Source organism: Primulina eburnea, chromosome 4 (assembly GCF_022965805.1).
Source record: "Primulina eburnea isolate SZY01 chromosome 4, ASM2296580v1, whole genome shotgun sequence".
NCBI classification, from domain to species: Eukaryota; Viridiplantae; Streptophyta; class Magnoliopsida; order Lamiales; family Gesneriaceae; genus Primulina; species Primulina eburnea.
The window spans coordinates 39,162,190-39,176,156 of NC_133104.1; positions in this window are offsets into that span (position 1 = coordinate 39,162,190).

Consider the following 13,967-nt stretch of genomic DNA (forward strand, 5'->3'; position numbering starts at 1 on the left):
TTATTTGAGAATTTGGTTTTTTAACAAAAAATATTAAATGAGATTAATATGTCATCCAAATGCATTTTTCATTGAAATACCAATACTTGATGAATTTACGTTGTTTATTCAAATATCCAGTATTTTAATACATATTGTGAGTATCTTATTTACGAAATCAAGTATTTGCAAACTGAAAATAGGCATTTCTCAAGTAAAACTAAGTACTAATTTACATGCTCAGTTGGGAATTTGATTTTTTTTATAAAAAAATATTAAATGAGATGAATATGTCATCCAAATACACATTTACATGAAAAGACAAACAATGACTGAATTTATGGTGATCGTTCAAGATCCAGTATTTTCTTACATATTTGGAGCATTTAAAGAGCCAAATCAAGTATCTGAAACTTAAAAATATATATTTTTATGTCAAAATAAGTACTTAATCTTATTTTTATGATGATTGATGAATTATATTTTTTTTAAAAAAATAAAATGACATGAATAAGTCATTATAATGTATTTTTAATGAAAAACCAACAACGACTGAATTTATGGTGAGTGTTCGAAAATATAGTATTTTTTTACACATTTGAAGTATTCAAATAACAAAATCAAGTATTTGAAATCACATAATAGGTACTAATATTTTGGTAGATAGAAAACACACAATTAATTTGGTGGATAAAATTATATATTTATTTAAATAATAAAAGGGCAAAAATGTAAAATTATCTTTGTAGGTAGTTAAAACTAAGTTTGTAGTATTGTCAGGTATTGATTTGTAAAAAAAATCTTCTAGGTACTGAATCTTAAATGAAAGATGTGCAGATGTATTTTTTTCAAATTTGCCCAATTTTTAACCTCTTCGTTTTTCGTTAACTTTCGTTTAATTCTTCGTTAATTTCAGATTACCGCTGGTCTCATATCGGGCTTCAAATTAAATATCAGTGGTAGAAAACGGTCAATTTTATCCACACAAAATTATTATTATCTCATTATTAAATTTTAATTTTATGTTTTAAAAACGGTAACAAAAAGTGAAAAAAACATTGTTTATCTAAAAAAAATTTATTGAAAGAGGGTTATAATAGGAAGTGAGTTTTCCACCTTTTAAATTACTTTTCCCAAAAAGACGTAATTTGTCCGCCGTTTGAGGTTATATATTATAATTTTGATATGTTGTCTATCAGTCATAGTTAAACAAGATTATATATGAAAGAAGAATGAAAGATTGTCCTAACGCAAGTTCTTCCGAAATATGAAAATAAAAAATTGAACATTCTCTAGTTTTTAGTTTATTTAAAATGTTATTTTAAAAAAAAAAAACGGATTGGATTTTTATGGATACTCTATTTTATCACAACCACATTACAGCTAATTAATTAATCAGTGATGATTACTACTATTTAATTAAGCAAGAAGACCATATGATCACTATTTTAGTATTTTATGTGGATTTTATTTAGTATCCTAAAATTAATTAAAAATACTAAGAGCATCTCCAGTCTTACGCGAAACGCTATTTTAGCGTAGGTTTTTTTTTTTTTTTTTCTTTCCAATGACCCTCCTCCCGGGTACGCAGAGTTATTTATTTATTTTAAACAATGTTTTAATATAACAAAACACTTCCTAATAAAAACTCAAACACGAAAAAGATTTATACTTATATTATTAGATTTATAAATATATTTATAGTTATAAATTTTATTTGTGATGTTTTTAATTCTCATAAATATAAATAATTGATAAAAATTTTGATTTAGCAACAACACAATTTTAAACTAAAATATAAAGATAATTATAATTATATTGTTATAAATAGATATTAACAAAAGATAAGAAATAATTTATGTAAAATAAAAAGAATATTCTAATAATATACTTTTTAGTATATGCTTTGCAGTAAATAAGTTGTAGATGAAAGTCGTATTTGGTGCAAAAACTACATTATTTTAGTTCAGAATTTCCATCAAAATAGATTTTTAGACGATATAGGTTGGTGATCACCTAAAAGAAATATTAAATTTCTTGGAAGTCCGCTCCTAATTCTTACATTATAGCCAACCGTTTTTATTCAATTAAGCATTTATTTAAATATCAAACAAACGAATATGATATAATCGTTGTTACCTTTTAAAAAATATATAAATAAATTATTAGGACCAAAAAAATATTATACATTAATTTTTTTATGACACAATATTATACAATATTTTTTATGCACGTAGTCACTATAAACTGCGAGCAATTGTTATTTCGAACTCCTGCAAAACCGACCAGGCCCTGGAAATGAACCCAAATAATGGCCCATATTTCTTTGTGGGCCACCAACACATTCAACCTCTAGCCCAGAGGTAAACAAATAAAAATGGACTGCACACATTCGAATTCTAATTTAATTGGGTGATAGGCTTTTCAAATTGGGTCATGTACGTCGGGCCAGCCGGCCGGCTCCGCTATAAAAATTGAGCGAGTTGGGTTGATAAAATAACAGCTCGTTTGGAGGTGTGCCAAGATGGGGCGGGCTGGCCCACCAAATCAGGGTAAAATTTTATATAAAAATTCCTATTTCTTCATTATTTTTTCTCCTGCGCCTGACCTCCATCACTTTGGTAAAATCTCTATGCTTCTATTTTTTTTGAAGATGTTATGCTCTCCAGTCTCCTCTCTTTTCTCTAATGTTTAACTCGAACGAATCTAGAATTATCGAAATAATATAGTAAATAAAGTAATATTGTGTATTGTTGAACACACAATATTTTCTGAAATTTACAACCGTCTGTTTCCTCAATTTTCTGTTATCTTCCAATGTTTCTCACTTTTTAAGAAAAAGAGGATGGTAAGAGCTAAGTTCCTTGTGCAGACAAACCCTTAAGATCGTTAATTTTTGTTTCCTTATGAGGACACACCCTTAAGAAACTGGGAAAGTGTATACTAAAAAAGATTTGGAATTCACCTTTAAAGGTTTCATTGTATTTACGGTTGGTGAGATTACATGAGTTAATTTTTATTACATATGTACGATGAAATCTTGTGTGACTTAGAATAAGCACTTTAGTTTTTATGGATTATGTTGATTGTTGTATTTTTTTAATGTCTTATTTCAATGTTTTTAAGTATTTTATGAAACTATTTGACTGAAATATATATTTTTTCTATGTTTACTGTAATACTGTTTAGTATTTTTTGCTTAAAAAAAATAAACGGGTCGGTCCGCCTAACCTGCGACCCAAAGTGGATTGGCCATTTAGAGGCCCGCCAAAATGGCAGGCTGTCCCACCCCGCCAGCCCGTTTTGACATATATAGATGCATGAAAAGGTTTTTTTAAATTAATTTTACTTATATTAAAATATGAGTAACATTAAAATTAAAAAAATCAGCGAGGCAATTTGGGAGAAAATAAGTTGAAATTTGAAACTTAGTCTAATTCAATTTCAAAAGTAATTTCAAGGAGAATGATTGTTCAAATCCATATATACAACTTCCTACGACTGGAGGCTGGAGCGCATAAAATTTACATTACAAGTGGCTTACATGATATTCAAATACATAACATTGTATTTGTACTCTGATATCATGTTAAGGTTGAGATTTAATTATAATTCAACCTCAAAAGCTAGCTCAACAAAGATGGTTGTCCAAGTCCATATATACAATTCTCAATAATTTAATCACTGATATACCAAAAATGATGACACACCACGTTTGTCTCTCTCAATCTCTCTCGCTTAATATCTTAATATAATAGATAGATAGATATTGTGTTTCTATATATCTTACTAAAAAAACTAATGTAATAGATTAATGAAATTAATTTTAATATCTGAAATCATATTTGCGGTTACGCCTAATCCCTTGCATTTGTATCACCCGTGACCGACACTCATTATTTATATAAGATGAAATGAGGTATTTATGGAGAGAGAGCCATTTACCATAAAGACACTTGTTTGTGTACCTTCCACAAGCCAAAATCAATCAATAATGTCGGATAAAATAAAATTATCAAGTTTTTATTATCCATTTGCCTGCAATGGACCACTTTCGTACTCCCATCCTCGTGAATCTACACATAATTTCAATATTTTTTTATGTAATAAGAATCATATTTAATGAGCCAAATTTTTTTAGGGATGTAAATGAACCAAACTGTTTACGAGCTATTCGAAGCTCGCCTCGATAAAAAAAGACGTTTGAGTTTGTTTGTTAATCATATCAAGCCAAACTCAAGCTAGATTTCAAGCTCGAAAATCTAATCAAACTAAGCTCAATCTTAGGATATTCGGCTCGTGAGCTCACAAACATGTTTGATAATAGGCTTTTGATCTCGAGCTCGGCTTGTTTAAGTGGCTCGTAAACTCGACATTGGCTCATTTGTTGAGTTGAAAAATTAAAATATTAAAATAAAAATATTAGTCCTAATTTCAATGGAAAGAATTGAACACAAAACATAGTTGGAAAAATAGATGAATTTACACCACATGGTAACAATTACATTTTTTTTTTATCTTACTTGCATATCATTATACTAAAATGTTCTTTGAAACATAATAAATTAACAAAAGTACACCAACTTATTCATTTTTTCTCGAAAAATTTACATCACCAAATCATGTATACGTTGAGTAACTTTATAAATTATTATCCTAAAATATTATATTAAATAGAATATAATGAATTTATATTGATTAAAAAATAAAATTTATTTGTAACAGATGAAATGAAGTATTAAAGGAATGAAATTATTGCAGTGTTATTTATATGATGATATTAGTGTGTGAAGAATATTCGTTATCTGGATGCTAAATATAATATTTGGGGATGTTCAATAATCTAATGAGTTTATGTTTTTTTAGTTGTTATTTTTGTTTTTTGTTTTTGTTATTTATTAATGAATTTATAATTTTATGTATGATTTAAAATTAGTTCATAGATAGATTTAATTTTAACAAGTTCGAATCAAGATCAAACTCGAGCTCAATTCTATGTTTTATGAGCTCGAAAACGAGCCGAGCTCAAGTCAGGCTTGTTAACATGATAAACGAGCTATTATTTAATTAAGCTCGAGCCTGACTTGATTAACATGATAAACAAATTTTTAATGAGCCGAGCTCGAGCTTTTATCGAGCTTAATGATTTCAATACAAATCGAGCTCGAGCCTAAAAGCTCAAATCGAGCTCGAGATCCTCAAATAATATTAAACGAGCCAAGCTCAAGCCTAATACTGTACATCCTTATTGATTTTCATGGAATAACAAACATGCAATTTCTCTCAAGTTTTATATCAAATACATGATCTCTATACTATACTATATATTACATGGACTAGGTCTTTTGTGAGACGGTCTCACGGATCTTTATCTGTGAGACGGGTCAATCCTATCGATATTCACAATAAAAAGTAATTCTCTTAGCATAAAAAGTAAATTTTTTTTATGGATGATCCAAACACTACAAGAAAAATGGTAAACGACAACACACTTTTAACAACGGTTTTTGTTAAAACCGTTGTTAAAAATCTTTTAACAATGGTTTTAGCGAAAACCATTGTTAAAAGTGTGTTTTTTAAGGAAAAAAACAACTGTTTTTATAAAACCGTTGTCTTTTGAGAGCAAACCACAACGGTTTTATAAAAACCGTTGTCTTTTGAGTGCAAAAGACAACGGTTTTTAGGGTCAAAGACAACGGTTTTATAAAACGTTGTCTTTGAGCGTTTTTAGGGTCAAAGACAACGGTTTATAGAACCGTTGTCTATTAGCGTTTTTTTTTTTGACATTCGACAACATTTTTAGAGAAAATCGTTGTGGGAAGTGTATTTTGTGGCATATTTAGCGACGGTTTTTTCTTTAACTGTCGATAAAATTAGCGACGGTGTTAGGCCACCGTCGCTAAATTATAAATCGGCGACGGTATAACATAAACCATTGCTAAAGTTAGCGACAGTTAAAGAAAAACTGTCGCATGTTTAAAACTAGCGACGGTGTTGCCGATTTATAACTTCGCGACTGTTTAAGTAAAACTGTCGTCATTTTCAAAAAAATTCGTTCCCCCCTAAACTTCCCTCTATTTTCTTTCACCACTCTCTATAATTACATGCAAATTTGCTTCAATTTCATCCACTTCACTTCACAACAATTAAATTTTTTTTCACTTACACGATTTTACAACTTCACAACACTTAAATTTTTTATCTCTTACATGATTTTACTACTTCACAACACTTAAAATTTTTATCTCTTACACGATTTTTTTACTACTTCATAACAATTAGAATTTTTATCTCATACACGATTCTATCACGTCATGACACTTAAATTTTTTTATATCTTACACGATTGTACCAATTCAAAACACATATTTATTAAATTCTTAATTTTTTTTATTTTACCAAAAATATTAGCGACAGAATAGATAAACCGTCGCTAAGTAGAGACGAGTTTGCACATGAATACCGTCGTCGCTAAATTTAGCGACGGTATTATGTCCATCGCAAATATCTTTTGCAACGGTTGTCAAAACCGTCGCAAATTGTAGCTACGACAACAGTTTTTCAGTTGCGACGGTTTTTAAAACCGTCGCAAAATGTAGCTACGACAACAACAACAGTTTTAAAATGGCGTTAAAAGCCGTTGTCGTATGGCATTTTTCTTGTAGTGAAATAGAGATCCGTCTCACAAATACGACCTCTGAAACCGTCTCAAACAAGTTTTTGCCTATTACATATGTGTGACATTCATCCTCTACAAATATATATTTCTTATCTTGCCCTTCACTGATAATCTTTCTACTCATTAATAACGTTTTAACTATATATAAAACTTTAATATATATAATTATATGAAATTATATGAACAATGAAATATAAATTATGGAGTTGTTGTGTATGGCACCGTAGAAGAGAGCCAAATTGGGAATGACGCCAAATACAAAATTTACGATCCCGATATCATAAAATAGTGTGTGATCTTCTTCAACCAACCCATTTTCTTGCCTCTAAATCCAAACGTAATAAATTTGGAACAAACAACAATTATATCCATGATTTTCTATTACAACAATTCTACTAATTAAAAATATCAAAATCTCAAAATCATGTTTGTGTCACGTTCATTTTTTAAAATATAATTTATTATATAGTATGACACTGTGAATATATAAAACTAAAAATCGAGGGTAAGTAAACATACTTTGGCACTAGATTCGGGAGTAATGAACTAATTTTTGAATTGGGATTCTTGAATACCGGAAAGGGCATATGGATGCCGATTAAATTAGGCCAATGTTGAGTAAATTTAATGTCATGATTGAAGTTAGGTTTTATTTTTACATAGCTATAGAAGACTTCATTTCACGGGAAGCCAGGAGTTGATGCAAATAAATATTTGGCACATTTTGTTTTATTTATAGAATAAAAGCTTGTTAAGATTGAGATTTGGACTTAACTCAATCTCAAAAACTAATTCAAGAGTAGCTAGATCAAGAAGGAGGATCGTCGGCTCAAGTGGAGAAAATTGTCCAAGTTCATACGTACAACTCTCGAAGACTTAATTCAGCCAATGTGAGACGTTAGTATGAAGTTTACAAGTCATTATAAGCTGAATTAAGTACTTGATAGTTGTATATATGAACTTGAACAATCTTCTTCTTTGAACTAGCTTTTCGAGTTAAGTTAAATATATGTTTCAATCTTAACAAATTCATCAAACAAATTCATCAAATATTTATTATTGAACCAAAAAATATAGAACTTACATAAATATTATTTAGAATTCAGGCACAAATTTATGAGCGAATGATGTGAAACACATTTGATACACATAAAATATTCCGTAAAAATTGCTGCCATCAATTCAAGGATCTTGAAGTTCAACAAGTGAATAAACAATGCAGCATTAAGTACTCTAACAATAATATAATACATTATAATATTAATGCAGCATTAATTACTCTTAACAACAACAGGCTTTTTTTTATTTCACATAGATCTTCGGATTCCTTCGATTATCACCACGAGGTTGCTGCCCATATAAGCGATGTCCCAGAGGATATCCAACCAACTTGTAGCATGTGGCTTTAGTATGTCCAGTCCAGTTGCAATATTCACAATATGGCTGGTTTTTTCTCGGTTCTTCGGCTTTGTGTTGTGTAGAATAAAACACAGATGCTGGTTGGGGATCCATTGAGATCAATGATCTATGGGATTCCTCTTATGATATAATAGAAAAGGCTTGTCCAATACTCGGGAGTAGAATCATCATAAGAATCTGGTTGTGAATCATCATATAGCTATCGTTTAATCCTATAAGGAATTGAAGTAACTTTTGATGCTTGTCATGATTCAAGTACCTTCTAGTTGTGTCACATTCGCAAGAAGGAAGTGTAACCTGTTAAGAGCCCACACCTGTGATGCCGTATCTTCCTGTTTCTCGCTGGACAACCTGCAAGATTTCAGTGCAACAAGAAACAATAGAATATAAAGTGTTAGGATAAAAACGGGCTCAGACGAACTGATTTTGGCCTCTCCAATTACACAGTAAACCAAGGCGAAGACCACAAAGGTTTCCCAATAGAAACACTGGTTGATGCCCTCAACTCACGCTCTTTCTTCCTCACTTTCTAACACGACCAGCAGGTTCACACACACACAGATTTATCCCGTGACAGAACGAGAGAGAAACACACAGAATATCACAAAGCAAAGAGAAACCGATGACACTCAGTCAACACCGAAGGAAGACGCACACGAAGCGAAGCGAAGTATCGCGATCTCTCTTCTCTGAAGTCGCTGCTCACACTCTTGGAGGAGAAGAAAACTCTCGGCTGCTACTGTCCAAGGAAAAGAGTGGTCTTATTTAAGCCAATAGCCCATACGTAAATAAGGAAGGAACAGTAGGTTAAGGTAATGGGCTGGAGAAGAAATTGGGCCAAAACCCAACATTTCTCCACCTTTTGGCCCAACACCGGTTCACTGGACAGGAGAGTCACCTACAGTCATCATCATTGCCCCACTTGCAGAAAACACAAAGTTAGTACAAGTACCAATATGTAGCAAACACTAAGTAAGCTACACTACAGAACAAGAACAGAACACATCAATCAGAAGTATCAAAGTTTAAAATTTTTAGACAGGATATAAATTTTTCAACAGACAAACACTTAGTTCCCATATCAGCAGGATTGAATTGAGAAGGAATTTTTTCAAGATAAACTATGCCTTTTGCAACCACATCACGAATGTAGTGAAATCTAACATCAATATGTTTAGTTCTATCATGAAAAACAAGATTCTTACACAGTTGTATACCAGACTGACTATCAGAAAATACTACAACTTCACCTTCAAGAAAACCAATTTCAGAAATAAGACATTTCAACCAAATAGCTTCTTTTAAAGCTTCAGTGACAGCAACATACTCAGATTCAGTGGTTGAAAGAGCAACAATGTGTTGTAATTGAGATTTCCAGCTAATACAAGCACCACACAATGTAAACACATAAGAAGTTGTTGATTTTCTATTGTCCCTATCATTTGCATAGTTAGAATCCACATATCCAACCAATTTAACACCAACATCAGATTTTGAAAATTTTAAACCATATTTCACAGAACCATTCAGATATCTCAAAGCCATTTGACAGCTTGCCAATGGTAAACACCGGGATTAGACATATACCGACTCAAACAACTCACAGAATATGCAATATCAGGCCTCGTGCTAACCATTAAATACATGACAGAACCTATAGCATTTGAATATGGCACATTCTTCATGATTTTAACATCAAAATCAGTTTTAGGGGATTGCTCTTTACTTAGAACAAAATGACCAGCTAAAGGCACATTGACTGGTTTTGCATTTAACATAGAAAATTTACTCAAAAGTTTCTTAACATAAGTATCCTGATTCAACAAAATGACAGAACGTTTTCTATCCCTATAAATGTTCATGCCAAGAATACGTTTAGCATCTCCTAAAAATTTCATATCAAATTTAGCACTTAAGCAATTTTTGACATGATCAATAGTTTTCACACAAGAACTAATCAATAGTATATCATCCACATAGATAAGCAAGAAAACAGGAACTTTAGCATTTTGTTTGAAATACAAGCAATGATCATAATTACTTCTAGTAAAATTCATAGAGAGCATGCATTCATCAAACTTTTTGTTCCATTGCCTAGGAGATTGCTTCAATCCATACAAAGATTTCTTTAGCAAACAAATATGATCAGGATACTTAGAATCAACAAAACCATCAGGTTGTCTCATAAAAATTTTCTCATCAAGTTCACCATGTAAAAAAGCAGTTTTAACATCTAATTGTTTCAACTCCCAATCAAACTGAGCAACAAGGGCAAGCATAATTCTCACAGTAGTAAACTTTACTACATGAGCAAATATTTCAGTATAATCTATCCCTTCCTTTTGAGTAAATCCCTTAGCCACTAACCTAGCTTTAAATCTGACAGATTCACATTCATTCTTGACCTTAAATAACCACTTACAGTCCACAACAGAACAATTTTCAAGTTTAGGTACCAGAATCCAAGTGTTGTTAACATGCAGCGACTTAATTTCTTCATTCATCGCATTTAACCATTGCACAGAATTTTCAGATTTTAAAGCTTCTTCATAAGACTTAGGTTCAACATTATCAATCGATTCAAACACACTAAATGCATGAGAAGTCATATGAAAATCATCAAAATGTTGTGGCTGCCTAATATTTCTTTTAGATATATCCCTAGCCAATTGATAATCATTCAAATCACTAAGATCAGTTTCAGGAATATTTTCAGCAATTTCTTCATGCATATCAGCATCAACTTGATTATCAAAAACAGATTCAGACAGATTTTCAGGTAAAATATTCACATCAGGAACATTCTGCACATTTTCAGAATCATGACTTGGACCAAGTAAATGCTCCACCTTGTTTGGAGCAGTGGCAGGTTCAGGAGTAGGTAAAGGAACAGATAAACAGGGGAATTCAGACTCATTGAAAACAACATCCCTACTGATTAACACTTTAAAACCAGGTTGTTCCCTTACCCATAATCTATAACCCTTAACCCCATCAGGATAGCCAAGAAAAACACATTTCACAGATCTAGGTTCAAGTTTGTCATTTTTCTGATGCACAAAAGCAGAACAACCAAAACCTTTCAAATTTGAAAAATTAATTTGTGTACCAGACCACACAGATTCTGGACACTTACCATTCAAAGGCACAGAAGGAGACCTATTTATCAAATAAGCAGCAGTACAAACAGCTTCACCCCAAAACCTTTTTGAAAGACCAGAACTAGCAAGCATGCACATCACCCTTTCAAGTAAAGTTCTATTCATACGCTCAGCTACACCATTTTGCTGAGGCGTATAAGGGACTGTCCTATGTCTTTGAATACCAGATTCAGCACACAAATTGTCAAACAATCGATTACAAAATTCAAGACCATTATCAGTTCTTAGAATTTTAATTTTCTTGCCTGTTTGATTTTCAATCAAGATTTTCCAGTTTTTAAACTTCTCAAACACATCAGATTTGTTTTTCATTAAAAACACCCAAACTTTTCTTGAAAAATCATCGATAACAGATAGAAAATACTGATTTCCACCATGCGTTGGCACACTAGCAGGACCCCACACATCAGCATGCAAATACTCAAGTATTTCAGAAGTGACAGAGTGTTTGGGGATAGGGGAATTTGGAAATTTAACTCTGGATTGTTTGCCAAGAACACAAGAATCACAAAATGGCATACAAGACAATTTATCACTACCAAAATAACCATCTTTGTGCAAAATTTCAAGACCTTTAGAACTCGTATGACCTAATCTTTTGTGCCACAAATCAGTTTTGTCACTTAAGACAACATTCACAGAATTTTACACACAAGGTTCATATTCAGCTTGACAAACATACAAGTTTCTCTTTTTGGCAGCTTTGAAAATTACTAAAGACCCTTTCATAATTTTCATAACCCCGTTTCCCCATCTACCCTGTAAACCATCATCTTCTAATGCAGCACAAGAAATCAAATTATGACATAAATCAGGAACATGCCTCACATTTTTCAAAGTTAACACATAACCGGAATCAAATTTCAGCGATACATCACCAAGACCAGCAACTTGACACAATTTTTCATTTGCCATAGAAACAGACCCATGATTCACTTCTTTATAACTAGAAAACAGATTTTTAAATGGGGACATGTGGAAAGTGCACGCAGAATCAACTAGCCATTCATTTTCACACAAAGAACTTGAACGCACAGAATTCACCATAGACACATCACATACCTCAGTCACCATAAAAATATCACACATGTTTTCACTACCAGAAGCCATATTTGCATGGTCATCATGCTGATTTTTAAAGTTTTGGTTTTGATTTTGGTTTTGCTTAGGCCTAGAACACTCTTTAATGTAATGACCAGTTTCACCACAATTATAGCATTTTCTATTCTTGGGTCTTGACTTGGATCTCGCCTTACTCTTACCTCTATTTTTAACGAACGCTTGGTTATGGTTGTTTGAAGGTTTTTGATTTTGAAATCTATGTTGAGACCTTCCTCTAACAAACATAACCTCACCAGAATTATTACCACCCTTATTTGTTTTTAAATCTATCTCTTTGCTTTTCAGGCCGTTCACGACAGTCTCTAAACTTACCTGATCTCTACCATACTTAATAGCAGATTTAACATCACTGTAAGAATCAGGTATTGCATTTAAAAGAACAATAGGGGTGTAATCATCAATATTCTTATCTCCTGTTTGCTTAATGTCTTGCACTAATTTGGTAAACACATCAAGGTTCTCATCGATGTCCTTGTTTAAATCAAGTTTGAACCGGAAAAATTTCTCAAGCAAAAACAATTTACTAGGCAACGAAGTTTCAGTATAAAGTTCTTCTAATTTTTCCCAGAGTTCCTTAGCCGATTTCAGTTTACCAACTTTTCTTAGCACAGAGTCAGACAAGTTCAAAATTATAGACGAATAAGCAAACCCATCCACTTCAGCAATTTTTTCAGGAGTTTCAGCAGCAGAATATGACAAGTCTATCGCTTTGAAAACTCTTTGTTGTACCAAAATACCTTTCATTTTCTGCTGCCATATTGAAAAATCCGTTTTTCCGTTAAAAGGTTCGAGATGATATCCAGTCATAGATATTTTCAAAAAACACAACAGTTGATCAAAAACAACAAATTTTCACACAGAGAAAATTTAAATCACCAAGATCAAAGCGAACACAGCGGAAGCAACTTTTCGCCACGAAAATGGAAACACAACAAGCACATAAAACCTAGAGTTCTACCAGCAGCAAATCCCAGCACATAAATCCGCGGCAAGCGGTTACGCTACTAAATGCAGTAAAAGAGGTTCCAGCCAATATACCAGAGCGAAACTCTAAGTAAGAGTTTCAAATTCCAACGAACCGAAGACGACGGTGCGGCGGGCAGCGTGCGGCGGGCAGCAAGACGGGCAGCGGGCAGCGGGCAGCAAGCCGGGCAGCGGTCAGCAACCAATGGCTCTGATACCACTGTTAGGAGCCCACACCTGTGATGCCGTATCTTCCTGTTTCTCGCTGGACAACCTGCAAGATTTCAGTGCAACAAGAAACAATAGAATATAAAGTGTTAGGATAAAAAACGGGCTCAGACGAACTGATTTTGGCCTCTCCAATTACACAGTAAACCAAGGCGAAGACCACAAAGGTTTCCCAATAGAAACACTGGTTGATGCCCTCAACTCACGCTCTTTCTTCCTCACTTTCTAACACGACCAGCAGGTTCACACACACACAGATTTATCCCGTGACAGAACGAGAGAGAAACACACAGAATAGCACAAAGCAAAGAGAAACCGATGACACTCAGTCAACACCGAAGGAAGACGCACACGAAGCGAAGCGAAGTATCTCGATCTCTCTTCTCTGAAGTCGCTGCTCACACTCTTGGAGGAGA